Source organism: Balaenoptera physalus (assembly GCF_965194825.1).
Source record: "Balaenoptera physalus genome assembly, chromosome: 13".
NCBI classification, from domain to species: Eukaryota; Metazoa; Chordata; class Mammalia; order Artiodactyla; family Balaenopteridae; genus Balaenoptera; species Balaenoptera physalus.
In genome coordinates, this window is record NC_138892.1 from 51,847,454 (window position 1) to 51,874,453 (window position 27,000).

A 27,000-nucleotide genomic window follows, 5' to 3' on the forward strand; every position below is an offset into this window, starting at 1 on the left:
GCCAAGCTGGCTGAGAGGTTTGCTGCCTCCGGTCCTAAACTAGATAGGTGCACATTTCAAATGAACCTGAGATGAATTCTGGTTTCAGGTGGAATTCAAGTGAAACTCAGTTTCAGCTGTGCTTCCGTGTAAACTTAGGGTGAGAATCCACATAAGCCAGAAATATGTGCTCTTTCCCAATGTCTTGTGAACCTCACACAACAGAAAACACGAAACCTCCAGCCACTCAAGTTAAAGACGTTTTTGTAAAAGGCATGCTTTTGTCTTGTACAAAAGTATAACCCACAGCCATGTTACTTCAATGGGTTGGGGGCTTCGGGATTCCTGAAACAAAGGATGAAGGTATTAACGTTCTGGACATGTTTCATATGGATATCTGGCATAGTACGTCAACTCATCCTGAAATAATACTTTATGCTGGTAGCTTTGAACCAAAACTAAGTATGCTGGGTAGACAGTCTTCATAATTCTCTGGCTGGCAGGATACATACTCTCCCATTTCATGGGCAGAGAAGTCAAGGGGGCTAAAATTCTGGATTACTGATTTTAAGGCCCAGGATTACATACCCACAAGTCATTTTAACACAGAAAATGAAGAAATGCTACCTATTACTTGGCCCTTTCCACACCTGTCCCGTCCACACCACCTCTTTAAAACATGAAGATAGAATGAAATAGAAATGAAGAAAACAATAGCAAAGATCAATAAAACTAAAAGCTGGTTCTTTGAGAAGATAAACAAAATCTATAAACCTTTAGCCAGACTCATCAAGAAAAAAAGGGAGCGGGCTCAAATCAGTAAAATTAGAAATGAAAAAGGAGAACTTACAACTGATACCATAGAAATACCAAGGACCATAAGAGATTCCTACAAGCAACTCTATGCCAATAAAATGGACAACCGGGATGAAATGGACAAATTCTTAGAGAAGTACAACCTTTCAAGACTGAACCAAGAGGGCTTCCCTGGTGGCACAGTGGTTGAGAATCTGCCTGCCAATGCAGGGGACACGGGTTCGAGCCCTGGTCTGGGAAGATCCCACATGCCGTGGAGCAGCTGAGTCCGTGAGCCACAATTACTGAGCCTGCGTGCCACAACTACTGAAGCCCACGCACCTAGAGCCCAGGCTCCGCAGCAAGAGAAGCCACCACAATGAGAAGCCCGCACACCACAACGAAGAGTAGCCCCCGCTCTCCGCAACTAGAGAAAGCCCATGCGCAGCAAAGAAGACCCAACGCAGCCAAAAATAAATAAATAAATTTATATATAAAAAAAGAAAGACTAAGGGTCTTTCTTGAATAAAACAGACTTGAGCCAATTCCAAATATAATGCGTGCTTGAAAGTCATGAAAATGTCTATTGTTCAAACATTTACCTCTTTGGTGATAACTTTTCACTTTCCAATCTCCTCTTCCCTCCTCATCTTATTGCCCTTCCTTTACCTCTGTCCCACACAAATCTATCCAAATGGGGAGTGGGTTTTTTTATTTTTTAACCATAAAACACTTTGCCTACTACCATCTATTGACTTTTGGTTTTCATTCCACACTCCTGTATGAATAATCAACTAAACAATGCCTCCAATGTAACCTCAATGAAATCGACATACGGATTGGCCTCGCTTCAATTTAAAGGTAGAGGCAGTTTCGCACATATCTATTTTCAGGTAAATGGCTCGGATTCCCTCCTAGGGTTCACAGAAAACTCTTAGTAACATCTGATGTGTTTGAACTTCAGAGTGTCGAGGCAAACAAAGAAACTTGATTCTTCTTAAGGTGGATCTATTTCTATAAAAATTAACCATTATAAATTAGAAATGTTGGAAATAAAATGAAAACTACATGCTAATTTAATCCTAGGCTCTTGGTACCTGGTCAGCTCCTGAAGATCTTTAAACAGTTCCGTTAAAGATGTTGGGGTCAGCCTACAAACACTGAGCCCTTTATGGGACACCAAAACTCAGACTTGGAGTAAATAATGATCAGAAAACAACTCTCCAACCCTAACCTCTAGCCCTATATCCCTCCCCGCACTGTCCTCCCTATGCAGTGGAAATTGAATACAAACTTTATATCATCAACTCAAGATGAAATCATCCCCTTACCACTTTACTAACTTACTTACATTTTAACATCTTTGAAATCTTACAATCAATGGTCTCTTATAATCAGTGTTGGCCAGGTAGAAGTCCTGACATAATCGTCATTGCTTTTGTTCCCATAACCTTGAACTTGGTTGACATTTTGGAAACATGACTGGATAACTGCAACCCTTCAATATTTAAGTCAACAAACTGTTAAAAGATAATTTGAGGAAGAAACATGGATTCTGGCTGTTGTCTGAAAACCTTCCTTTGATCTGGTGAGATCAAGCAATAACCAGCATTTGCAGAAATGGGTGTCTATGACTTGAAGGAAAATCCCATAGAGAATAGTGGGAGCACTCTTGTGCAGCAAACACAACATTTTGATAGCACAGAGAGCAACACTGTGTGTGGAGAAAAATTCTGAATCAAAAAATGATGGAGGGCTTCCCTGGTGGCGCAGTGGTTGAGAGTCTGCCTGCCAATGCAGGGGACACGGGTTCGAGCCCTGGTCTGGGAGGATCCCACATGCCGCGGAGCAGCTGGGCCCGTGAGCCACAACTACTGAGCCTGCGCGTCTGGAGCCTGTGCTCCGCAACAAGAGAGGCCGCGATGGTGAGAGGCCCGCGCACCGCGATGAAGAGTGGCCCCCACTTGCCGCAACTAGAGAAGGCCCTCGCACAGAAACGAAGACCCAACACAGCCATAAATAAATAATAAATAAAATTAAAAAAAAAAAAATGATGGAAAGAGTTAACTTGGGATGAAGGCTTTAGGAATAACTTAGAGTTATTTTCCTCATATTTTTCTTTGTATATGTGCATTAGAGCAAAATATGTTAAAGAAAAATCTATCTAAATTAGCTTAAATGAACTCTTTCAATAAAAGCAAAGTAAAAATTATAAGTTACAACTCCCCTCCCCAACTTTGTGCCATTTTAACTGGCAGTACTTTTCTTTTTAAATTATACCTGATATGTTGGTTAGTCTTATAATCAGTGTTATCTCAGATTTGATGAAACAGAAACACATCTATTCTTCGTGGAGGGAAAAGAAAAGAGGGAGGCAGTGGATATAGAGGAAAAGGAGAGATTTCTCTGTGACTAGGAGGACTTTTCTATTGCTTCTTGCTATGTAGAGGTCCAAAGCTGAAACTAGCCACTGGTTCAGTCTAAAGATAGCAGACTAGAACTTTGCACAGGATTAAAACAAGTGTGTCAAACACCTTCAAAGTAAGAAAATATAAGGAGGAGGCAAACCAGTGTTATTTATTTTACGACCTTTCTGTTGACCATCAACACTTGGTATTCCTGCAACGTGTTTCTTGGCAATTTGCAGCTATAGGCTGATGGACCTTTGATCCTGTGAGGCTGGTAGTTTGTTTTTACTTCCACTTTCCATTTCTACAAAAAATGAAGCCAACCAGTGCCTCCTGTAAGAACGAAGTCAAGCTGTTGACTGTTGAGAAATAACTGTAGTCCTCTGCTTCTGCCACTAGACAGTGTACTCTCTCTATATTCAAGGCACTGACAATGCTGTATTTCCTCAACCCTGAGAAACCGGGTATCTAATAGAAGAGGTAGCCTTATAAATAACTAAACACTAAAAGTGTAGATGGACTAGCCAATATTTACTACAGATCGTATCTGGGATGTACTCAGTGTCTTAAGTGCTTGTCTCCTCTGGATTTATTCCAAGAGTAAGAGAGAGAAGATTCCCAGGAGGAACATTGCATTCTTATGGCTCACTATTTTTTCTTGGGAAATGAATGATCTAAATTGCAGATGAATTCATTGACTCTCCAAGCTGTAGGCACTAGCTCCCCCACTCACACCACAGGAATCCAAAAGCAGAACTCCCTTGTTTTCTGGAACGTTGGAAAAATAGGAAGAGATATGGAGCTCCTTATAGTTATTTTTGAAGTAAACAATTGACACATATTTATTTATTTATTTTTAAATTATGGTCAATTGATTTTTAAAAAAAATTATTTATTTATTTATTTATTTATGGCTGTGTTGGGTCTTCGCTTCTGTGTGAGGGCTTTCTCTAGTTGCGGCAAGCGGGGGCCACTCTTCACCGCAGTGCGTGGGTGTCTCACTATCGTGGCCTCTCTTGTTGCGGAGCACAGGCTCCAGACGCGCAGGCTCAGTAATTGTGGCTCACGGGCCTAGTTGCTCCGCAGCATGTGGGATCTTCCCAGACCAGGGCTCGAACCCGTGTCCCCTGCATTGGCAGGCAGATTCTCAACCACTGCGCCACCAGGGAAGCCCTTGACACATATTTATAAATAGAAGTACTGAGGTATAATGGGAAGAATAAGGTTTTGATGCCAGATCTGGGTTAGCACCAAAACTGTGTGATCTTGGGCAGATTACCAAACCCCTCTGAGCCTGATTTCATAATCTGCAGCACGAGAAGGTTACAGGAGATAAATTAATCACTGGCTTGTAGTAGAAGCTCAATAAATGTTCATTTCTGTGAAAGAGAATGACTACTGGTATCATTACTTTATAAATCACCTCTTCTTAGAATGTGTGTTATTATAAATAATGCTACAATGAACATTTTTGTGCACAAATCTTTGTCTAATTCTCCAGTTTTTTTTTCTTAAAATATGTTTCGATCAGTGAAATCATGAGATCAAGGGTATAAACATTTTTAAAACAAATTATAACACATCCAAGCCTTTTCAGAAAGGTTATGTCTTTTTATTTTTATTTTATTTATTTTTGGCTGTGTTGGGTCTTCATTGCTGCCCGCAGACTTTCTCTAGTTGTGCCGAGCAGGGGCTACTCTTTGTTGTGGTGCGCGGGCTTCTCATTGCGGTAGCTTCTCTAGTTGAGGAGCACCGTCTCTAGGCATGCGGGCTTCAGTAGTTGTGGCTCGCGGGCTCTAGAGCACAGGATCAGTAGTTGTGGTGCACGGGCTTATTGCCCTGAGACATGTGGGATCTTTCTGGACCAGGGCTCAAACCTGTGTCCCCTGCATTGGCAGGCAGATTCTTATCAACTGCGTCACTAGGGCAGCCCAGAAAAGTTATGTTTTTTTACTGAATAGGAGAATGCCTTTCTCACCTATACCTCATGGGCATTACATTTAATTTTTCTTGTTTAATGGTATCTTTTATCTTACCTTTGTTTTAGTTAGCATTTTTTGATTACTTATGAAATTGAACTTTATTATTTATTAATTATTTGTATCAATAACACTTTTTCATGAAATACTGATTTGTGATGATTCATTTCTCATATAAGTTTTCATGCATACTAGAGTCTGATTCTGAATCAGCTATGTCTTCCATTGCTATGTCTTTCCAATCTTGTAACAATGTCACACTGTTTTAATTATCATAGCTTTACTCCAAATTTGAATATGTTTTGAAAAGCCTTAAGACCACTGAGCTCAAAAATAGCAAGGCATGGTAAGATGCTGGGGAAAAAGCAAAAAGAGAAAAAAGAGACCTAGACGGAGATAAAATGTTCGGATGCCTCAAGAGACTTCCCAAAGACTTGCATAAGGCTTGAAATAAGATTTGGAAAGTCCCTTAAATCCATTATGGCTCACGACAGAGATGAAAAAGATGGGTAGGGGGGTAGCTTTTCTCTATACCCTGATCACAGCCTCAATGACCAGATGATAGGTGAAGAGTGGATCCCTTTGTGTATGCATTCAGTTTTCCAAATTGATTTTTTTATTCACCTGCAAATGAGATCACATCACTTTTTTGTTTGGAAATTTCCAATCACCTAACCATCATGTAAGAGTGAAAACTACACTTACAAGGCACTGAATGGCCTGGTCCTTGCTGGTCTATGCAGCCCTATCTCCCTCAAAGCCTTCCCCCTTCTGATGGCAGGAGAGGATCTGAATTCCCTGGGTAACCATCCCCCTTCCTTCTGTTCTCCTGATTTTTTTCCTCTGACAAATCCCCATAGTCCTTTACATTTCAGTTCAAATAGAATCTCCTTAATCAACTCTTTCCAGCCTCTTTCAGCTGCTCTCTTTTGTACTTTCTTCATCTTTCCATCACAGCAATGACTTTATTTTAAGGATATACACTCCTTGGGGGCAATGACCATGTTGTTTCATCTTTGAATCCCTGGCATCTAGCATGGTTCCTGGCACAGAATGAGTGATTAATAAAAAGTTCTCAAATAAATGAGACCAGATCAGATCTCGGATGCCATGTAAGAGATACAGCCACTTTTTTTCCCCTCCTGAGAAATACTCCAGAGTTAGAAATGAAACACAACTCTGTACAAATTTTTTCAATGTTAGTCTTTTGAGTTTTTGAATTTGTTTATTTGCTATTGCCAGAAGGGCATACTTGAAGATTTTTCTCCATCCACCTTATTGAGGCATGTGTAATGATTACAAAGCTCTTTTTGTAGAGAGGAAGCACGTGGCTGGGATAAATGTGGCTAATCTGAAGAAGAGGAGCGATATCTCTGAAAAAGCACCGCCATCATCCAAAGAAGGGAACTCGCAGATCCGCCCACTCACTCATCCAAAACCAAGTAGGACAAAAACTATCAGCACCTCCTAACCACAAGACTAAATTATAAACTTCCAGCTGCCAAGCCTCGCTTCAGATATTGCTCTTATTTCTGGCTTTTCCAGAATTTTCCAGCTTTGACACACATCTCAATTTTAGTGCTAAACAATAAAGCACATCTTAAGGCCACAACTGAACAAAAACCCCTGCTGGCCTCAAAGTCCAGTGCTTCTGGGGACAATCCCTGGGAAGTGGGCTAGACAGGAAGCAAAGCTACCTCTCACTTTCACAAGTTGTAACAGCCTTCCAGATCGTGTCTGTGGTCAATGACTGACCAGAACTGGCCAGCCTCCAACAGGCTTGTTTAGACTACTTGATGAGTTGACACAAGCAACGACTCTTTCCAGTGCTATTAGTGTCTGAACATTAACGAGCAAGTGTTCAGGGAGACTATTAAAGAGAAAGGGCATTTTAATCTTTGTTTTGGAAGTGAGCCCTCCAAATAAACCCGTGGTGAGGGAACCCTTCTGAGCCAGTGACTGGATGGCAGCAGCGGTTGACAGGAGATGGGCTGAGTCATCGCTGCCCAAGGATCCTCCGCTCAGGGACCGGGAAGAAGGGAGGGGACCGCCCCAGCCCACCACCCTGAGAGAAAGAAAATGCTAAATACACCCTATGATGAATTGTCAGCACTCTGTCAGCAATACTATACGTTTAAATTCCAAGCCAATGGTTCACAAAGGAGTCCCTTATCTTTCCTAACTGCAAAATAAACAAACCTCCAGGAGAGAGGCTTTCTCACCTTACAAAGGAACCCTTGCAATTTAGAGACTGCTAGGATGGTATTTAAAATTATGGTTCTGGGAACTGGTGTGGTTCCCAGGTGTGTTACCCTGTCAATGACAATCTCAACTAAAAGTGTAGAGATGGTGGCAAGAATGTGACACATGAGGCTGTATCTGTCTCTAAGAGTGGGCATTCCAAGCCAAAACAAAGGCAAATGTTTCACGCGCGAAGGAGAAACATGTGCTGACCTTTGCTTCTTTTTTTCTTGTTCTTTTGTCAGCAAACACAAAAGCAGAGAATCATAAAACTTAGAGTTTAAAGCGAACTTAGAGGTCTTCTGATCTAAGATCAGTCTGTTTTGCATATTATTAAGCTGGCGAGTTCAGCTAATGAGGGCCCTAATCATACTTTTCATCAAATAGTAATAACCATTTAATTTTCTCCCTGGGGACTTATAAAACTAGAAAGAGAAAAGTTGAATATCTCTGCATCCATGAGTATGAATCAAGAATCGTTGGTAGGATCTATGACACTTCTACCGAGTACGCATCAGTGTTTATTTTTAATCATTCTTATGCAGAATTTCCAAACAGCAAGAAATTACTGACTATTCCACAAAATCTCTTTTCTTCCAACCATTCAGTTAACTGAGTCCATCATCAATTTGGTTTGTATAACAGGGGCTGAAATGAAAAACAAAGAGTTTTAACTTCAGACTCTCATATTTAATAAAAGTGTTTGAAAATGGGAGAGAGTGAGAAATAAAACCATCATATAATATTCAAGCTGAAGAAAATGAGAAATCGGACCTATCTATCCTTTCATCCTCTCCCTCCATCACTGAGGAAACTATAAACACTGGATTGTGAGAGCCCACTCAAATAGTAATCTTGGAGAACAGAAAAAGAAACGAATGGTTACAGCCTCAATTATATTAGAGATTACAATCAGCACCTGCAAGCCTGCTGCAAATATTTCTATGTTGACAATGTTAGAAATGATGGAAGATATGCCTGGTGCCCATTTTCAAGATGAGGTATATATGCTGGTGATGACTTAAGGTTGTCATAGAAAGTAACCACAGCTGCCTTTTGCTTCATTTATCTGTTTCTTTCATGCACACTACATATTTTAGAAAGTAATTGCCTCTGTCTTATTCCAAGTTTGGAAGTAGAACTTTAAACCACCAACCTCCTATTCAAATATATGTTTTGAATATAGGCTGAATAATGGCCCCCCAAAATACCCAGGTCCTGATTCCTAGAAACTGTGAGAGGTACCTTGTATGATAAAAGAGACTTTGCAGATCTAAGTTCAGGTTCTTGAGATGGGGAGGTTATCCGGGATTATCTTGGTGGGTTCTAAATACAATCACAAGTATACTTATAAGGAGGAGACTTGATTATAAAGAAGAAGGAAAAGGTAATGTGACCACTGAAACAAAAGTCCAGACTGTTGACTTTGAAGATGGAGGAAGGGGTCATGAGCCAAGGAAAGCAAAGAGTGCAATTCCAGAAACTGGAAAAAGCAAGGAAACAGATTCTTCCTTAGAGCCTTCAAAGGGCATGAGCCCTGCTGACACCTTGGTTTCCACCCAGAAAAACCATTTTGGGCTTCCCAGCTTCCAGAACTGAAAGAGAATAAATTTCTCTTATTTTAGGTCACTGAGTTTGTGGTAATTTGTTACAGCAGCCATAGGAAACTAATACAGTCACCTTTCCTTATTAAACAGGCTTTGTGGGACTTCCCTGGTGGTACAGTGGTTAAGAATCCGCCTGCCAATGCAGGGAACACAGGCTCGAGCCCTGGTCCGGGAAGATCCCACATGCTGCTGAGCAACTAAGCCCGTGCGCCACAACTACTGAGCCTGTGTTCTAGAGCCCGCGAGACACAACTACTGAAGCCCGCGTGCCTAGAGCCCGTGCTCCACAACAAGAGAAGTCACCGCAATGAGAAGCCCCGTGCACCGCAATGAAGAGTAGCCCCCACTCGCCGCAACTAGAGAAAGCTCACACGCAGCAACAAAGACCCAATGCAGCCAAAAATTAAAAAACAAAACAAAACAGGCTTTGTAAATCACTCACAAAATCAACAATTTTTTTCCCCTTAGAATTATAGCTGATGTATATGGGAAACCTGGGCTGTTGAAGAAGTTGCATAATGCAACACGATAAATTGAAACACTCTGCCCCTTTAAAATTGGTCCTCTTTGGAAAGACACTTTTGCTCAACTATTTTTTGGTTTGCAATTTATAGCCTGTATAACTCCAAATAAATATTACATATTTCTAAAATTAGTATATTTTTGACATAATTTTATTTAACCCTTCGTTTCTATTACTCAATATTTAAATTTTCCAGTTTGGGCTTATTGTTCCTTTTAAAACAAATTGTCCTTTACAAAATACGTTATTTTCCCCCCCCTTCTGAGAAATTCAATGAGAAATGGTGGCAGTCTATGTTGAAACATTTGTCCTTTAAATTATTTAAAAATCTCCGGAATAATCACATCTTAAACACCTGAAATGGCATAGGACCATTAAGGGTACGACTAGTAAGGAAGTGATTCTGGAGAGAGGAATTGTAGAGAGATGACACTGATGATGTAAATACTTCATTGTCAAGCCTGTTTTTGAGTATGGACCCTCTCCCTCCGGGCACACTAATATTTAGCTATGACACCTTTATGAAAATACTTTCACTGCTTGTCATACTTTTATGTGATCTCATTAATTCAACCAACACATGTTGATTAGTACCGGGCAATGTGCTAGATAACAGGGAGATAGTGTTAAAAGAAGACGCAGGTCCTTGCCCTCATGGAGCTTATATTCTCATCTCAAATCAAATTTAAATTCTTTATCACCAATCTTTAGCAAATCTCCAATGCTATGAATTTCTCTTTCCTTTCTATCCAAGGACATACCAGCTTCTCAATAAATTGGTAAAAGAAGTAATGCTCTCTACATATGAAGGGCTACGGAATTTATGGAGCTTGGAATCTCATGTAGAGAGCATACTCTTTTCCTTCCTTCTTGGATTTACAGTTATTCTCTTAGCCTCTCTACCCGACCTGTCTACCAATTCATCCTTACAGTTACCTCCCAAATAATCCTTCACCTGAGTGCACTTTGAAACCCAAGGAGGAGTCAAAAAGAAAAAAAGAAAAGGAAAGAAAAAACAAAAGGAGGGGAAGAAAGAAAACATTTGGGAAAAACAAACAAACAAAAAAAACAACCCAAAGAGTCAACTCTTGGGAGTGTGAGTGAATGTGTTGGCCAGGAGTTTATGAGGACAAGCCTATGAGATTTCAAGGCAAGAGAGACCAGAAACGAGAGAACCGCACATCTCTCCCATGGTTTGCTGCAGAATGCTATGTCATCAGTCCGTGGTAACAAGAGACATTAACTGAACACCTACTTTGCTGTAGGTACTGTGCTCAGCACTGGAGTTGAGATGAAGATTTCCCATCTTCAAGGAGCTCACAGACCATGAATTTAATGAGTACCTGCACGATAGTATTGTTTCCTCTTAATTACCATAACTCAAGAGGATGATAAAAGAGAAGATCACATGAATGTGTGAAATGGTAAGAAACTCTTTATGTCTCTTTATGCTTGGTGGATTGTAATAAGGCCCACATTAGCAGGGTCCAAATATTATCAGCTGGTTATTAATCCCATTGTTATATCATTTGTTGTTTCTTGTCTTGGTGAAAAGTACTGCTCAGAACCAACCATCACCTGTGCTTTTCTGCTATGTTCATTGTGTAGTAATTTTACAAGTGAACATGAAATGGTGATGATGGTGGATGGGGAAGCATGGGTATTGGGAGTTGAAGTATCTATGTTACAATCCCAGTTCTGCTACTTGCTAACTCTGTGACTTCATACAGATTTCTTAATTTCTCCCTATCTTCATCTGTAAAGGTAGAGATAATATCTCTTCATAGTGATTTTTAAAAAAGGATCAAATGAGATAACACATAAGGAATATATCGAACCAAACCCAGGCACCATTGCCCTAGGTGGAGAGACAGGACATAATAGTGCCATGTTGGAATTGGGTCACAACCACAAGCTGGGATTCTTTTAGAGAGGGCTGACATTCAGCTGATGGGCACTGGTTCTGCTAGAGTTGTCTTTTATAGCTGGGGTCCATTTTGGTTTGTTGGTGTTTGCACTAGACTGGCTATAAAATTTTCTGAATTTCACTCTTGCCTTGCAGGAAGCTCTTTCAAGGGTAAAACTACTTGTTAGTCTGTTGGCTCTAGAGCAGTTGAAACAAACTTATAGAGGTCAGTGCTCCCTTTTTATAATAATTCCCTTTATTATTCTAAAATAAAATAATTTTTTTATTATTCTGTACAAGAAATATAGAAAAATTAAGGAGGAAAAGTACAAATGGATACTCGAATAAACCTAGTGTTAGGGTAAGTAATAACAGTATATGTGTTTACCTATAATAATAAAAAGAAAACTAATCTTAATTTAAGTAAGGGGAAATGTTAAGAAGAAATACAGAGTCGAAGTGCAGAAAATGAAGTCCAATACTCTTACAAATGAGCAGGGTTCTGTTTATAAGTATAATATCAAAATGATTCCCAATTTATGACATGGATTATGGTAATAACACTATCTTACTAGACATGTATTCAGTCTCTAGGATTTTAAAAGTCCTTGGAGGCTGTATTTTTTGATGGATGATGCAGAATAGAAGGTTTGGGAAAGGGAACTATAGTTCAAGAGGTTGTTGAGAAGTTGTGTGGTGGTACACCTCTGGGGACAAGGTCAGAGTCAGATTGAAAAACAGCAAACATCCCCCGCCCAAATTAGCAAGTACTTCTAAAACATAATTTTCACAACATAGATTTCTTATTATATTGCCTCCAAATTTCTGAATATGAAATATTATAAACCAGCCCTTCTTTTTAATGGACCTCAATCTGATCTCTATGTTTTGCGTGTCTCTGCTCATATAACGTTTGAATGTTAAATTCATTAAAATACATCTCAGTTATCTTTTATTACAATTTTTGGTGACATCTACAGATGTAGACTGAAACAGGTTTGTTGTATGGGCTGTTGAAGACCTTGAACAGCATGGTGATTGGTGACACGACTTCTCAAAATGACAAACAACACTTACTAACCTTCTAAACCAAACAAAGGACCTTCTTCCTTTGATTTACATGGTCTGTTGCTTTGCTGGAAAGTCAGTGTCTATTAAAACTGTTCAAAAATTATATAAAGTAGCGTTAGGTTTCAGGCTGAGATAATTATAAACAAATTTCTCACTTATTTGACTATTTGTTGGGATATTTAAAAGCTGTACAAAGCTCAGCTTCTTCATTGAGCAGACTGTCCCCTGCCCTGGGAGACCTCTAGCATGCCTGCTTCATCAACTGCTAGAAGTATACCCTAATCATTGTGAAAACAAAAAATACCTCCACAGATTTCCAAAATGCCCTCTAGGGGGAGGTACCACCTCTGTTGAGAATCAATGATCCAGATCTGTGAACTTGCAACTACGAGGATGGCCTTTCTCATGTAGCCTCTGAACACATACTTTCCCCTTTGTTTCTGTGTTGCATTACCCAGGCAATCCTATGTGATATTTCCAATTTTCATGACAAAAGAACTATAGAATAATTAAAATATTTCTTAAGGTAACACTTGGCTAGAAGTCCAATTTGGTTGGACCCTGTTTTTAGTCTTTCTGTATAACACACAGGATGTGGTCCAGTGAGGGAGGTGCTTCACAAGTTATAGATCAGAACATGAGCATTAGTAGAGACGGGTGAGGGCTGTAGACCTCTTGATGCTGGGATTTGCCTTTTTCATCTCTTCATCAACTAGGCCAATGCCTGGCCTGTAACAGCTGCCACTCTTCCTTTCTGTTGGGTCAATGTTGAATGCGGTATGCTGGCACACCTGTTGCAATGCAATGTAGAGGAGATAGGGACAGTGTCAGAGCTTGGCATTACACTCATCTGTTAGGAAGGATGGTCATTGGTGGAAATTGGTACCTGAGGGGCACACCAGGCTCAATCTTAATCCTGGAGCTTGTGAGCCCAGGGGGTGTGTGAGGTGGGTGGGAAGGGAGAGGAGTTAGAAAGCACAGTTCAAGATGAGGTTCTAGAGGCTGTGGTTGGGGGCAGAGTAACCAAGAGTCTTGGGACAACACCTAGGCAAGCAGGAAAGCTACACTGCTGGTTCACATCCCCTATAGCCGGGCTGAGACCCTGGGGTGAGACTCCTGGTCCTCCTGAGAGGGCCTTCAGGAACACAGTACAGCACGGGGGCTCTGGCACCAGCTTGGAGTTTAGGATCGTGTCCCAGGTCTCAGGGAAGTAAGCACGGCAACGGGCTGGACATTTCGGAACAGAGTCAAAGGCGGAGCCCCAGTTCGATAGCCTGAAGGGGAGTGTGAGATGGCCTAAAGGATTGGGATGGGATGAGTTGTGCTGGGGGACATTGTGGACGACCAGGGGCCACGGTCTCAAGTCTCAGGTACGATTGACGGCAAACGTGAGTTTGGGAGCAATGTGGTGGGACAGAGTCTGCCACTGGGACCTGTGAGTGGGAGCAAGGCATGCTGAGATACTTTCCAATGAAAGAGAACCTGAGGGTGTCCTGGAAAGTAGGGTCAGGCTGGCCTCAGCTTGGAAGGACTGGATGAGATAGAAGGAAGGGAAACTAGCTGGGTGGGTGGTAGAAGTGAGGTGAGGTAGGCAGCACCATTTTTCAAGTATACATTTGAATGAGGTGATGTATTTTGACGTATAATGTACTATGAGGTGCGTGAATTATGGTTAGTTTTAACTATATAAGTAAATCACAGGAACTTACTAAGAAAGGCTTAATTCTTAGTGCCCCAACCAGAGCGCAAGCAGACCAAAATTTCCAGTCACTAAATGTTGGGGAAAGGTCTAAAGTCTTCCAGATGGAATGTCACTTGAAGTGGGAAGCAGGAAGGGGGGAGAAGTGTGTGCCATTTCTCACATTGACTTTACATCTGTTATTACTTTCTTATTTCCCTGAGATACTAGCCTTGCCTCCACAAAAAACAATCCCTTCTCCCTTCCCTTAGCAAAAAGAAGGCAGTAACATAAATGTGAGGCTTTTTTGTTTCTAAACCTATCAATACGATTGATTTTATTTGAGCGTCAGTTATCTTAAGTTTCAAGATTGTCTTATCCTCAACCAAGTAGTGACTGCTTATGTAGAAACAAAGATCACATCACCGTTTAATGAAAGGGGTGTGATGACAACATATTTCACTCTAAACAGGAATCTCAGCATTAATAGTTTTCATGTTATTGAAATCTCCAAATTTTTTAGCCACATGGCCTTGCATTATGGATTCTTGGTCCACATTACTCCCAAGCTGGATCCAGTGGGAACGACAAGTAGTTATTTCAACCTAACATTTTGTGTAGATCAAAACAAAGAATCAAAGAGAATTGTTTAAAACAACAGACAGCAAATAAAGTAGAAGAAATTTAAGACAAGATATCTGTCTCAAGGTCTAGTAAGCTGTGCTGGTTCAAGAAGAATATCTTAACACCTTTGCTGGTCCATTCGTGGGTCAGATTTAGAAGCAGTACATTTAAATTCTGGGGTGTTTACAAAGCAAAGATGAGATTTCTCACTGTCATCCTTCACAGTCATCAAATAGCTATGGACGAGGATCTATGACAAGATGCTGGGAACCTAATAAAGTAGCTGCTAAGGGCCAGATCACGCACCTGGTTGATAACTAGTGAAACCTTGTTGCCACCCCGTAAGTATCAGTTCTTGCTGTTTCCCAAGTCCTTTTTGCATAATTTTAAAGTTAGGTTAACCTACAGGAGCAAGTAAGCCTTCCCCGCTTGATAAGAACCATGATTGGCCCTACGGTGAAAAGATCCTAACCATGTTGGATAAATTAAGCCTATCATGGCTATTTTGCAAATAGACCGCATTCTCTTCTCCTTACCTAGAACACCCTCTCCACACCGTCCACTGATCTAAACACCATGCCTCAAGGCCTAGTGAAAGTCATTCATCATCCTAGACCCTGACCCTCACTGAAGCTCCCTGCAGTCCTGAGAGTCTCAACTACATAATTCAACCTGCGTTTCTTTGGGGTTTTCTTTTTTTCTTTCTTTCTTTCTCTTTTTTGATGCATGCTATTGCTTCCAGTGTTAATCCTGCCTCTTCCACTAGAGCACTTCACTTATTCCCTTAAGGCGAGTTTCATGTGGTAAGCATCTTTTGCCTTCAACTGGTACAGAAATGAGTTACTATTTTTGGCAAAACGAGTTTAAGATTTACAAAGCACTTTCCTGTGTATTCTTCTTTAATCCTCATGATAATTCAGTGAGATGATACTATCATTATCGTCATTTTATAGACGAGGAAACAGACTCACACAGGTCGAATTACTGGCCTGGGATCACACCCTTAGGGAATGGTGGGGCTAGAATTGAACTCAGTACTCTGGATTCTAGATCCTTGGCAATTTCCACTCTGTAGATGGCCCCTTCCTAACACGGTGCTCAGTGGACCTAGAATTTTCTTATAGAACAATTCTGTTATACAAGGGTGGGTGGGGGCATGCTTATGATTCTTGTGGTTTACAAGATGGAATTTAGTTTGTGAAGATTCAAACATTTTAAAGGTTCATGCTTGTAAGAACTTTAAATGCATTGATACTGTGGGAGGAGATTGATGTGAATTTCACTTCCATAACTGCCTGGAGCCATGTAGATTTATACCTATATGTAGATATGTGCTGTATATGTTCAGTTCTTCTTCTTTTTTTTTTTTTTATTAATTAAATAACTTCATTTTGAAATTAAAAATTTCATACGGTTGATCACCTTCACTCATTTAACCCATCCCCAACCCCCCTTATCCTCTGGTAACCTCCAATATGTTCTCTGTATCTATGAGTTTGTTTTTGTTTTATTTATTGTTTGTTTTGTTTTTTAGATTCCACATATGAGTGAAATCACGTGGTATTTTTTTCTGTCTCCACCTGACTTAGTTCACTTAGCATAATACCTTCAAGGTTCATCCATGTTGTCACAAATGGCAGGATTTCATTCTTTTTTTATGGCTGAGCAGCATTCCATTGAATATCTTTATCCATTCATCCATCGATGGACACACAGATTGTTTCCATATCTTGGCTACTATAAATATGCCACGGTGAACATAGGAGTGCACGTATCTTTTTGAATTAAGTGTTAAGTGTTTTTGTGTTCTTCGGATAGATACTAAGAAGTGTAATAGCTGGGTCATATGGTAGTTCTATTCTTAAATTTTTGAGGAATCATCATACTGTTTTTCCATAGTGACTAAACCAATTTATGGTCCCACCAACAGTGTACAAGGGCTCCCTTTTCTCCACATCCTCCCCAACATTTGTTATTCCTTGTCTTTTTGTAATAACCATTCTAACAATTGTCAGGGGATATCTCTTTTGATTTGCATTTCCCTAATAGTTAGTGATGTTGAGCATATTTTCATGTGCCTATTGGCCGTCTGTATGTCTTCTTTGGAAAAATATCTATTTAGATCCTCTGCCCATTTTTAAATCGGGTTGTTTTATTGTTGTTGAGTTGTATGAGCTCTTGATATATTTTGGGTATTAACCATTTATCAGATATATGACTTGTAAATATCTTTTCCCATTCAGTAGGTTGCCTTTTTGTTTTGATGATGGTTTGTTTCACTGTATAGAAGTTTTTAGTTTAAGTCCTGTTTGTTTATTTTTGCTTTTGTTTCCCTCGCCTTTGGAGTCAGATCCTCAAAACTATCACTAACACCAATGTCAATGAGATTACCACCTGCGTGTTCTTCTAGGAATTTTATGGTTTCAGGTCTTACAGTCAAGTCTTTAATCCATTTTGAGTTAATTTTTGTGTATGATGTAAGATAGTAGTCTAGTTTCATTCTTCTGCATGTGGCTGTCCAGTTTCCCCAGTGCTATTTATTGAAGAGATTATCCTTTCTCCATTGTGTATTTGTCGCTCCTTTATTGTAAATTAATTGTCCATATGTTTGTGGGTTTATTTCAGGGCTCTCAATTCTGCTCCATTGATCTGTGGGTCTGTTTTTGTGCTAATAGCTTACCGTTTGGATTACTATAGCTTTGTGTAGTATAGTTTGAAATCAGGGAGCATGAGACCTCCAGCTTTGTTTTTCTTTTTCAAGATTGTTTTGGCTATTCAAGATCTTTTGTGGTTCTATACAAATTTTAGAATTATTTTTTCTAGTTCTTTGAAATATGCCATTCAAATTTTGACAGGGTTTGCATTAAATCTGTAGATTGCTTTGGGCAATATAAACATTTTAACAATATTAATTATTCCAAACCAGGAACAAGGAATAGCTTTCCATTTATTTGTGTCTTTTTCAATTTCAAGTTTAGTTCTTTATTACACATTAAGTTTCTTTTTTAAGTATGGGGTGAGGCAGGGATTCAGTTTATTTTTCCATTTGGAAGGCCAGTTGTCCCAGCACTATTTGATGAGTAATCCATCACTTTCATTGATCATCAGTACCATTTCTACACTCATCAAGTTTCCACGTAGGTTTTTGATTATGGACTTCTTATTTTGATCCATTAGTTTGTCTACCCCTGTGCTAATAACTTTGTAGCTCTGTAATATTTTAGGGAAAATTCCTTAGTCTTAATAATCATTGTGACTCTTCTTGGCTTTTTGTTCTTCTAGGCCCTTAACCAGTTTGTTAAGTTTCACAAAAAATCCTTTTGGATGTTGATTATAATCGCATTGAATTTATATATGTACTATACCCATAGTAGAGAAAATTCAAAAACAGAAAGAACAAAGTCCCACAATATTAGCACCCTAACACCATCACTCATGGATACATATATATTCAAACGTGTGCTTATTGTGTATTTCCCACTAGAATGTTTCCTCCCTGAGAACCAGGACTTTGAATGGCTTGTATTGCAACAATACTGATGCCTGGAAAAGTGCCCAGCACATAGTAGATACTCACTCAGTATTTGTAGAATAAATAAATAAATAAATAAATGTAGGTGCATTTTCTTATAATCTTTTTTTTCATTACTGCATCTTTAAGTAGTTTTAAAACCTTTAACAGAGGGATTCGATTTTTTTTTCCATGTAGATTTGTGAAGAATAAGACATTATTCTAAGAAGACATATTTCCCATAATGTGTTGCACAGACATTAGACCAGCAGGATGCTGTGGGAAAAGAGAGCTCAGTGGGCAAACATGTTTGAGAAATGCCTCATGCAATACTTGCCTCTTAGAGTCACCATGTATATTAGAATATTAAAGGTTCTAAGAAGTTCTGTAGTCATAAAGCTAGTTCAATTTTTTTCCAAAAATGATCTGCCCCCCTCCCACCTTTTAAAAATGCCAAACCCCTTATTATGTCAAACACAAATGCTGTTCTAAAAAACAAATCTACTGTATCTGGGAAAGTGTAGAACTGGAAAATATTAGAAAATGTAAAATGATTTACATATCTTCTCCTATACAATTGAACACTTACTATGGTAATACTATATGCCATAGAAAAGATGTGTTGATGGGCCTGGCACATCCCTTGAGAAGTCTTCAACTTTAATAACTTTTTCCCTGCTAGTATTAGATAAAGTGGAAATGATTAGTTGCCATAAACTTCCAAATTTTTGCTAGTTCATAGAAGTAAAATGTAGTCAGAGAAATACATTTACAAATGTCAATTTCATTAATTTTATGCCTGAAGGAGAATAAACTTGTAAACACTATCTTGTATTTGTGTGTCTATGCTATTATACTAGTGCTGGCATGGCAGCCAATCTACCTCTGTGCTACAGCCCTTTTTTGTCACTCTTTGATTCTTTGGTTCCCAGAGGAGGAAAATTATTTAAATAATTGAATATTATATACTGTGACAACTGTATTTTCCAGATTTTAGTGACAGGTGGTATTTCCTGTCCCGGACCAAACACTAGCTTTATAAGATTTCTTCACTATAACCATTCTGCAATTGATTTTACATCGAATAACTGTAGTTTACTAGGACTTTCTTGAGAGTCAGTGTGGGCACTGTTCTTACATCAGGACAGTAGACATAAACTGGGACTGTCCCCAGCAAGTCAGGCATGCAGTCATCCTAATTAAATAAGACTCATTTCAAATGACTCCTTTAGTGTAGGATGACTGATTGTAACTATCCTACTTTTGAGGGCTTTAAAGCATATTTTTTATTATAATTGATGCAGTCATTTAAAAAATTACCCACAATTTTATGATTCCGTCATAAAATCAAGAGTGTGAGGGAGTTGTAAGTGATAAATATCAGTCTTACCAGGTGTCAGAAAATGTAGGACCTCTTTTTATAAAGCATCATAACACTGTACTTTAAAAAGAACTGTAGGACCCTGAATATAGACAAAGCCAGTGTGCTTCTTTTTGTTTGCAACTCTTTTAAAATAAAATTTATATATCATAGCTTTGAAAAAATGCCATGGATATCTCAGCTATCCTGGAGGTGACTGCATTGGCATTGGTAAGACATCTTCAATTTCTGTTTGGGGAGCGGGGGTGGCTCTTTCCAAGGGGAAACCTTAAGGATAAAGCAGGGGTGATATTTTTACATTTTTTCAAATAATAAAGTATGATTTTGTATGCAATTTAGAATTAATAATTTATCTTTTGGGAACCTCTTTTCGACATCTCATTTGAAGATAGTAACAAAAATAATCCCCCCAATTGGTGTTTTATGAGTAGAATCATCTTCTTGCTGTAGATATTTGATCCAGTTGGTCTGTAAGGGTATAACCTGGGAGTGCTTAAACTGAAGTCTTATATATACATAACACAATTATAAGCATAGCCAGATACAGATACAGATACACATGGTGTAGATACACAGTTATATATTCCACTTCTGAGGAGTTTCTCAGGAGGACAGTTTGCTTCTTTCAGAAATAAGTTAATCAGCTGTGAGGCCTTAGTAGTAAAATAATTAGGTCACATAGCCAGCAGCACATTGATAGATGATAGATAGATAGATAGATAGATGCAGGTATGGGTATAACCAGAGTATATAGCATATTTCAAATGTAAATAGAGATATAGATGATACAAATATAGGTATATGCAAATAGAGACATAGATACAAATATGTTATATAGCTTATTCTTTCCTATTTGAATGAATGTAATTTAATGAATGCACATTAATAACAGCAAATCCTTACTTTTCATCTTGATTTATTTTTCCAAGATATATTTTGGCTGTTATATAAATGAAACCGAAGGAATGGCTAAGATTCACATTAAGATTACAGACTTCTTCCCTTACATGCTAATTTGAGTTGTAAGTTTAGAGAGTAACTGATTTGGAAGACTACTCAATGGCTTACGCCCTGCTGGCTCCCAAGCCTCAAGTGTTCTTGCCACAAATTTCCAAGGCACAATGTTAGTCTCATCTACTCAGAGAGGCCTTCTTGAGCACTCTGACCAGGAGAGTGGACCAACCCCGAACTCTCTCTAATACTCTGCTTTGTTTTATTCTCTTCCATTTGTCATTCCTCCTCCCTTCCTTCCTTCCTTCCTTCTTTCCTTTCTTCCTTCTTTTCTTCCTTCTTTCCCTCTTTCTTCTTTTTCCACTGTCTCTGTCTCTAAGGGGCTGGAACTTCATTTACATTATAGTGTTTTCAGTGCCTAGAATATTGCCTGGCACAGAGTAGGTATTCAAAATATCTTTGTTACATGGGTAAACGGATAAATGAATTAAAGTTGACCCAGTTTAACTCATCAGATAATGAGAATTTTGTGATCCTCCAATAAGAAGAGGAAACCACATTTTTTTGAACTCCAACCATATTGCAGGCACTGTGCTGGGAACTGCTGGAATATCATTCAACAAAATCATACATGTGAAATGGAACTGTTCCCATGTTTCTTTAAATGAATATAATTTCTATGTGGGACCCTTATTTTGTTGGGCAGCAGGAACTTTATCTTCATCTATTTGGGATTCCATGCCCCTTTCTTTGGGGTTGTGCCTACATTTCCAAGATTGACATGTGTGAGTGCGGAAACCAGGTTCTGGTGTTGTCAGCTCTCCACGCTGGGATCTGACGAAGCATCCTTGTTTCTGTGTGGTTCTTGTCTTTTGTCCAGTCAGGTCCCTTCAGGTGTGACCCTCTCAGCTAATTCCTGACAACCTGAGCACATGACCAGGCTGAGATGTGGGAAACTCTGCTTCCTTGCTTCTTTCAGCTACCTGAGACCACTGTCCTGTATCTGAGAAGAGAAGGAAGATGCAGATGGCACTTAAGGGGAACGTTTAGGAAACAAGCAGAGGAAAAGGTGCTCCATTAGATCCTTAGAAATGATCAAGAGGTATGAGGACAGAATGGCATCATGGGAACCAATGAAAGAGAGGATTTTGTAAAAGTGAAAGTGGTCAACAACATCAGACACCAAGAAAAATCAGTTGAAACGGTGAAAAAGAGGCCCTAGGATCATGTCTATGCGGTGCCCAAACAATGATTGAAAAAAAAGAGAGAGTGAAAAGAAACATTAGCTAATATAAGGTAAAACATGGACAAATCATTTGTTTGGACTCTTTTCCTTATGGAAAAGTTTTGCCGTTATTCTATACAAATACAATGAATGAATGCTGGTCAAAGGTGACTTTTCAGTCATAAGATCGCTGACTACGGTGATGGTCACTGGTTCTGTCTCCTCAGCCTTTAATTTAACTAACTTGGCACACTTGAAAAATATTTTGTATTCCATCCTTAGATTTGTGCTGTTTCTTAAATGTCAGTGACCTTTTGATATGGTCAGTTGCTCATTTTCTTTCTGCCCACCCCCCAAAGAAAAAGGTTTTGTAGAGGCATTATACAGAACAGCTGCTTGAAACATGCATAGGCCAGTTTACATTAGGCTGTTTTTTCTAGAGAAAGTCATAGTTTAAACAAATGGTTGTGTCTATTTTAATCATTTTTGCCCTCTTTTGAAGTGTTTTTTCAAGCATAAGTTTTTTTTTTTAGAATAGAGTTTTGCATTATAAATTAGTCTGCTCTGTCATGTCCCTTTTAAACACAGCTGTTACTACAATGTAAACAGAGTTTTAAAAATGTAGATAAACAGTTATAAGAGGAAGAGTTTCAGGTGTTTTTAACACATGGTCAGTTTTTGCTTACTTGAATTCTGTGGTTTGAAAGTTGAATTCAAAATACACTTTTGATTTCACAGATGTCAGGCTATTCAATACAGCTGTTCATGGATGCCCTAAAAGGCATCTTAATTTCACAGTCATTACAATTTGATAGTATCATATTTTTGAAGTCATACTGGTAGTAAACCTAAGATGAATATGGAAATTTTATAATGGTACACTACATAGTACCCTTTTGAGGCATAAAAGTGGAATGGAAAAAATATCTAGTGGCCCAAAGCTAAAATGTGAAAGGATTTTGTGTGGCCAACCCCAACAGTGTGAAATATATAGTAAATTTTAGTATCTTGGAAGGAATGATAGTCTTAGTAAGAGAGTCCTTATTCTTCAGTGGAATGATCTTATACCTATAGTCTAAGAATTTGTGCCTAAGCCTATACCTTGAAATGTGAAAAATTAGGCACTGTTTGAACATAAAACTGATCTAAGTTTATTATTTAACAGATTTCAAAAAAATGGACCTGGGTACAGCAATGAGTCTAATATTTCCCGAACACCAAACTAGGTCTTCTAGGTACACAGGAAACAAAAGCATTTGAAACTGAGAGAGTATTAGAACTAGAACATTTCAATGATTTTTGGTGGTATGATGACAATATATTTGAAATCAATACTTCCATGAAATATCTGGAAATCTACTATCAAAATATTCTAATGATGTTTATGGATATCATTGTATAAATTATTATCCCAAAATCCTCGATTCATTGTTTATCTGTAATAACATGACATATTACTTGAGTGATAAATTTAGGGACCACAATATTTTAGACGATTATTTGGAAAATGTTCTCCCAGGCAGTGTCACATAAAGTAAAAATGAGAGTAAAGTTAAATTATATCTAAAATGTAGTCTAGTTAGAAAGTGACATTCATTTGAATGTCCAAGAAAAACATACACAATTTCTACCCATATTGTTCCCAAACCACCATGTCTGAGTTATGGATCTAAGGGAGGAAGCCATGTTACTAAACCTAATTACTCTGTGTTTGGCTTGGAAAAATAGTTAAGTGATTATTTAGCTATATCACACAACCCAACATGACCTCATTTTCAATAAAAACATCTGATTTGATCCAAAGCCTTCTGCAGTACTGCATAATTAGACACCTTATCCATCAAGCTGCAAGGAAACCTTGGTAAAGAGTAAAACAAGAATTTTCATGTGTTAAGTTATACAGTAGAGGGAGTCCCGTGAATATAATACATACATACTGATATTGCCAAAGAAAAGTCAATTAAAAATTATATGCACTCTAAGAGTTACAAAGCTCAAAACGTGCTGTGTAATTCAGGTCAAATAGCCCTTTAGTACAGGTATTCATGAAAATTAGGCTTCATTTATTAGAGTTTTCATCTCTAAGAGCTTCTAAGACTTTTCCTAAGTGAATTTTGGAACTGATCTAAAAAGTATAAACAACATTTTTTCTTCATCAGAATGTTCAGAACATGTTTGTATGTATGAACACACATATTGTGTATTTATAAGTAGTGCCATGTTTGGAATCTTAAATTTTCCCCTAAAATTTGATCAAATACCTGATCCTTTAATGTTTTTACCTCCAGTGTACATAAATCTTGTTTCAAGGTAAACTGAATTGACTCCCTTAAATAAGAGAATCTGGATTTCTTCCAAAACGTCACCTCTTATTTTTATTCTCTGTGATGGCTGTCCCTTATACCTCCCTAGTCATATAAGTGAAGGCTAAGACCAAGATGTTTTGCCAAATTTTTTCCCTTTACTTCTCTGTTTTGTTCAGCCTCACACTGTACAATTGACATGGAGAATCTTGCCAAATACAAGTAACAGTAACTCTATAGACTACAGTAATTACGGTACCTAAAGAGCTTTGAATAGTGCTTAGAAATTTGTGGTCAAGGAAAACTGTTAATATCTTCATAGGCTCTTCATTTACTTGTTTATATTTTTAAAAACATGCTCCTCTGGGGTTTATTTTGCCTATTACTATAGCCCATTGATATAATTAGTATAAATATGTAGTCAAATGTTATTTTATAAGCATAATACAAAAGGACCCACCCAACATATAAGCCATTTCTTTACTAGTTAAGAAGAAAGAACTAGTGAGATGTGGAAAAATTTAGGCAAGGTGTTAAATTGCTGCTGAAAATGTAGACTCTCCTGAATGGATAGTTAACTATTCTACTGGAGAAGCTATCTTACTGGTAGACTTTCCTGTTTCTTTTAAATATTCTTCATATGACCCTGGAAAGGGCTTTCCTGAGGTCAAACGTTGAAATGTAAAGTGATGAGGAGATGATTGAGTTGACTATTATGAAACCTTCACTCTTCATTACTTTAGCATAACACAGCCTAATGCCAATATAATCTTTTCTACCAGATATGAAGGGTACGTACGGAATGATGAAAAGAAAATGATTTCATTTACTATCTTAATCATATTTTCTTTTTTGACTTCTTTATTGTTAATTTCCTTTATTCCAACAACAACAAAAAAAGTGTGTACAAAGTAGAGAGGAGTAATTTATAAGTATGGTGCTAGCCATTGCCATTTTTGTAAAGGAAGCCCAAGGAACTCTAGGGAATGTAATCCGGTAAGTGTTTTATACCTTATCACTTCCCTACATTTTTGACCAGCTTCCTCTTGCCCTGGTCCCTTTCCTAAATGCCCCATGGTCCTCCCTTTTCACTTTCTCCAGTAGCTTTGTCCAAGATTACCTAGTGACCTTGCTAGCCTTTCCTCTAATTCTTTTTTGCTCCTCAGTCAATACATTTCCTGGAGATTGATCAGATAGTCCTATCTCCTTGAGGGAAAATGCTGGGTTCCCACTGGAGGCTTTGTGGCACTGAATAAATTCCCTGACAGTGGCGGTGGTCAAAGGATGAAATAATTCACACTCTCACCAAATAAAGCACAAATGTCCCTTGGGTACAACCCCAGCTCAAAAAGTTTTCCTGCCCCATGCACCACACCATTTCCACTGGGCAGCCAAGTATTTAAAATTATAAATATATGTTTTATTAAAGTTTCTAACCATCAGTTGTGGTTTTAAATGACAGAGGAAAATCAAATTCAATCTTGCATATGCAATAAGAGAAATTTATTGGTTCAGGTAATTGAAAAGCCTGGGAGTAGGTCTGGCTTCAAGTGTGACCTGATTTAGTGACTGAAGTGATGTCATTGGGATCTTTGAGTCTCAGTTTTGCCTTTTCTCTGTTAGCTTCAGGCTCCAGAGCTTCAAGCTCCATATTCACTGATACAAGTTGAGAGGAAAACTCAGTACTTCCTGGCGGTTCCCACTGAAATCCCAAAATTCATTTTTATTAGATCAATTTGAGACAAATTTGTGAACCCATAGCTGTAGTTAGGGAGAAGCAGTTCCATTGATAGACAATGCCTGGGCCACAAGTTCCAGTCCTGGGGTGGGGAATAGAGACCATCTAATCACATCGTCTGAGAGTAGAAGACAGGTGGTTCCCCAAAGCAAGTTCTGGTACTGTTTCCAAGAAAGGGAGATGAACACTGGGCAGTATTATCTTCTCAACTCTAGGCAAAGACACAGAATGTCCTAACCTGTTCTCAAGGTGGGCTTTCATTTGGCTCCAGGAAAAATGAGGCCATGTTCAAGGAACATAAAAATCAGGTGTTAACATCCAAATGGACACTAAAATATCTAATTCAATAGTAGTTTATTTTAAATATTTAAGCAATATTTGTGCCCTGGATCAGTTCCTTCCCTTTAATTTCCCATTTTTGTAAGCAGAACCACCTTCTCGTAGTGTTCCAGGCCCAAATGGTCCAGGGCTGGGACCAGGGTGGGTGAGGAGAGTGAAGGGAGGCACTTGCCCTAGATGCCAAATTTAAAGAGTCCTAGGGGGCTTCCCTGGTGGCGCAGTGGTTAAGAATCCACCTGTCAATGCGGGGGACACGGGTTCAAGCCCTGGTCCAGGAAGATCCCACATGCCGCGGAGCAACTAAGCCCATGCGCCACAACTACTGAGCCTGCGCTCTAGGGCCCATGCACCACAACTACTGAGCCCACGCACTGCAACTACTCAAGCCCGCACGCCTAGAGCCCACGCTCCACAACAAGAGAAGCCACCACAATGAGAAAACCTGCGGACCACAACGAAGAGTAGCCCCCGCTCGCCGCAACTAGAGAAAGCTAGTGTGCAGAATGAAGACCCAACGCAGCCAAAAATAAATAAATAAATTAATTAATTAATAAAGAGATGTAAAAAAACTCAGTGTGGTAGGCTAAAAATTAGCCCCCCTGCCACCCCCCCCCCCAAATCCACATCTAATCTCTGGAAGCTGTGAATGGCAAAGACTTCGCAGATATGATTAAGTTCAGGATCATGAGATGGGGATATTCTCCGGGGTTACCTGGGTAAGCCCTAAATGTAATCATAGAT

At 38.9% G+C, this 27,000-nt stretch overlaps 1 long non-coding RNA gene across 3 annotated transcripts in view; it reads left to right on the forward strand.

Annotated features, from left to right (window-relative positions):
• The window catches only part of LOC309642029, a 238,924-nt gene that overhangs the window by 98,802 nt on the left and 113,122 nt on the right, over positions 1-27,000 (forward strand). Inside the window, exons 3-4 of one of the 3 annotated variants that reach the window (XR_014252912.1) lie at positions 9,100-10,956; positions 11,595-13,295. The exons of 1 other annotated variant lie outside the window; for it this stretch is intronic. This is a non-coding gene — a long non-coding RNA (uncharacterized lncRNA). Of the gene's footprint in view, positions 1-9,099; positions 13,296-27,000 lie in introns of those variants that run through there. One more of the 3 variants, XR_014252911.1, reaches the window with a different exon arrangement.